At 46.7% G+C, this 3464-nt stretch overlaps 1 non-coding gene across 1 annotated transcript; it reads right to left on the bottom strand.

Moving 5' to 3' along the window:
• Window positions 1-1877: 1877 nt before the first annotated feature.
• On the bottom strand, window positions 1878-1950 carry Trnaa-agc (transfer RNA alanine (anticodon AGC)). Its single transcript has one exon. It is a non-coding gene; the product is annotated as a tRNA-Ala (tRNA).
• Window positions 1951-3464: the final 1514 nt, after the last annotated feature.

The raw sequence follows: 3464 nt of genomic DNA, 5'->3' as shown, positions 1-3464 counted from the left end.
CACACATTCAAGGATGCAACTAAAGAATGCATATTAAGAGCATATAATGCTCTAGTTGGACCAGTTTTGGAATATGGTTCTACGGTATGGTCTTCTAACCACGCGTGCGATATTTCTAAGCTGGATTCTATCCAAGAAGAGAACATCTCCAAGCGACGGCAAACAACGTTAGCTTGGTTCTGTCCAGCTACGTGGCATTTACATATTTTTAAATCTTGATGTATGGTAGTTGGGACAGCCTGTACAGCAGAATCCTAGAATGGTTCCTAAAACGGTTCCCTAGTGAGTCCGGCCTCCGCGTCTGCTTTCACCCGCCTCATCCAGGACCACAGGCACCACGACTGGCTGATTCCAATAAACTAGTTAATGAAGATACCCTCATTTGTGTTTTGCTGTATGTAGCGAAGCCAACGTCTGACTGTTCACATTTGATAAGCAAAGATGGCAATGTAAGCCTTAAAAACCGCAGTAAATAGCCCATGCATGAGCGCCACGCATACACCCACCAATTTGAAGTCTCTTGAGCAGTGGCTCACTGTACCACACGCGGCATAAAAACAGCTCCTATGGGCATTGTCGTGTACGTGGCACTTGTAATAAATGTGTAGACGTCCTAGTGACCGTCCTAGAGCCCTTGATTAGAGAATTTGTCAAATATCTTGCTTTTTAAAACCGTCATTGATGTGACGTCGTGACGTCGTCGTCATTTCATCAGCATCTTGAAGTCAATGTGGTTTTTGTCGTGGTTGGGTAGAAGTACACAGCACTGCACTAAGTTGGGGCCTGAGTAAAGTCGGCAATTTGGATATTTTCTAACCGGTCATTATAAAAATGTAGGCTCCTTTAAAGATAACAAGTAGTGAAATAAGTCGCCGAAGTAAATACTCTGGCACTGAATGCGTTCGGAGACGGAGGTCTCACGGGACTCTGTGATCCGTTTTTACTATATGTGACAGAATACCAGAAAAAAATGTCTGCATAATTTTTTATCATGCACAAAGCACTCAAACACAGCAAACTATTGGCATAACCGCACATATGTGGACGTTACGTTTATCAATGCGCACAAAAAAGGCCGTCCACGGCGGCCGCATTTCGATGCGGGCTAAATGTGAAAACACCCATGTACTTAGATTTAGGTGCACGTTAAAGAACCCCAGGTGGTCCACATTTGCCGGAGTCCCCCACTACGGCGTGCCTCATAATCAGATCGTAGTTTTGGCACGTAAAACCCCATAATTTATTTTACAAGAAAGCTGGGAACTTTTATGATGAGTGCATATAAAAGCGCTATTTTACTCTTCAGCCAATATACCCAAAACTGAGTTTCTACATCGACTTTCTCACAAATGAGTATTGCCGCAGTTTAAAAAAAAGGAACCGTAGGACTACAGAAATGTTCACAACTCTTCTGTGACATTACTCAACATTATCGAATTCAAAGGCAGGAGTATCCACCGCCTCACCCCAAGTTCAATCGGGCCCAGTCCATTCAATGGCGGCAGCTACAAACACGAGCATACACGAACCCTGTCATCATGAACCATATATACCCCGAATTATATACAACCAATCCATGCCAGTTTTGTAACACTAGAGCCACACTAGATCACATCCTATGGGCATGTCCAGCATTAATCAGCAATTCTGGGGTCGCGGCCTCCAATGAGGGCCTTCGGGAGCGTTGGGGGACTGCGCTGCTCAGTTCAGGCCTGGACCAGCAACTGTGGGCTATCCAGCAGGCCGAGGAAGCTGCCGGGACACACGGTCTCTCCGCTGGCTCCTAGGTGAGAACCCAGCCCAGCAATGTGCCGGAAATAAAGTTCTTCTCTCTGTCTTGGCAGTGCTTTTGTCATTGGCGAAAAAAAAAAAAGACGTGGAGGTGCTGGGTATCGATCCCAGTACCTCTCGCATGCTAAGCGAGCGCTCTACCATCTGAGCTACACCCCCGACACGGTGGCCCGGTAGCCGAGGCACTACCGTACTGTGCTCTTCGCGTGAAACTAGGTCGAAGGAAAGCGCACGAGAGAGGTGAGGGGGGTGGGCACGACGACCGGTTGCCGCAAGAATCTCGCTTCGCATAATAAAGAGATGGTCTACCTTTCGGAACATGTCTTTGGATTGTGGTGGGAAGAACAACATCGTCTGTCACATTGACCTAAACGGGCATGCTTGTATTCCATAAACAAGGAATTATATTTTTAACTTGGCTCTGAAAGTGGATGTAAAATAACACATGGCGTCGCTTGACGGTGAAACGGTGTCAACGAAGCGGTGTACTGCCGCGTAACCAACCACCAGCGCAGGGAGAGTTGTTTGTCTGGGTGCATAATTGTATTGCCTGATATTGTATTTTCAGTGCTTCTGCTAAGTTTCTTTGCGTCAGAGAGTAATTTCTTTCTTATATCTACTAGGAGATATTTCGTCTTCAATTGGAGACAAACAGGTAACAATGATGATGACGACAAAGATGACTGGTCAAGAAAAGTTGTCGCAGTTTCACCTGAAAGGCGAAGCATCAATTGCGATAGCAAATTTGTAGAGAGCTATACGGAGTAATGATAGTAGCTTTATCAGCTGTATAAACTTGGACATGCAGCAGCACCGGCAACACGCACAACTGTTGTCGACGCCGTCGGCGTTTTGCCCGCGTTCGCACAAAATGCGTGCGGCGTTGGTGACTGTTGCCGGAGCCTCTGATATAAATAGGCACTTGGTGCTGCAGCTAAACGTCGCTTCTCTTCCTTTCCCCTCCCCCCCACGGCCTTTCGTGCGTCCGAAGAAGGCGCGTTTGCTCTACATATATGGTGATTGTAAAGGAGGAAAGAGACGCCTACTTCTGCAGCCCTTAACGCACGGCGCAGAACGCGCGTTTGTTCTCCGCCGTGGGTTCACTCCCCGTGAAAGCGCGCGTCCCTCGCGCCCTTTCACTCGCACATACAGCGTTCGGCGGCGCGCGGCGATTGGCGCTGAGCCGTGCTCCCTCAAGGGCTGCAGAAGATAGCGCCAACCTTTCCCTTTCCCTCAAGAACCACTTATCATCATCGACGATTTCATCTCCATTGACATCATACGGAGCCTCACGGCGACGGTGACGGCGACGCCGACGGCAGAAATCTGCTTTGGAGTGTCCATATAATTGCTATCGCAATAATATGACTAGTGAACCACTCCATTTTTTCTTGTACAAATATGTCAAATGAGCAAATATTTATAGCCACAAATAAATGTGAAGTGTAACGACACCAAATAACGGTCTTAACTTGAGCTATTTGGTAACTGCTAATAACGAAACATTAATATTTTCTAGCGAAATTTAACTCGAATGACAAAACGAATACTTAAAAAAGAAAAAGAAAAACGCTTATCTTTGTACTCGACTGCGCAACGTTTGAAACAGCGAAGCTGGGCGATTGTAGCCCAGCGTTTTCCAGAAGTGCGCGCGAACTTTGAATCTTACTACT

Source organism: Dermacentor silvarum, chromosome 8 (genome assembly GCF_013339745.2).
Source record: "Dermacentor silvarum isolate Dsil-2018 chromosome 8, BIME_Dsil_1.4, whole genome shotgun sequence".
In the NCBI taxonomy this organism is placed as follows: Eukaryota; Metazoa; Arthropoda; class Arachnida; order Ixodida; family Ixodidae; genus Dermacentor; species Dermacentor silvarum.
This window is presented reverse-complemented; position numbering and strand designations above follow the sequence as displayed.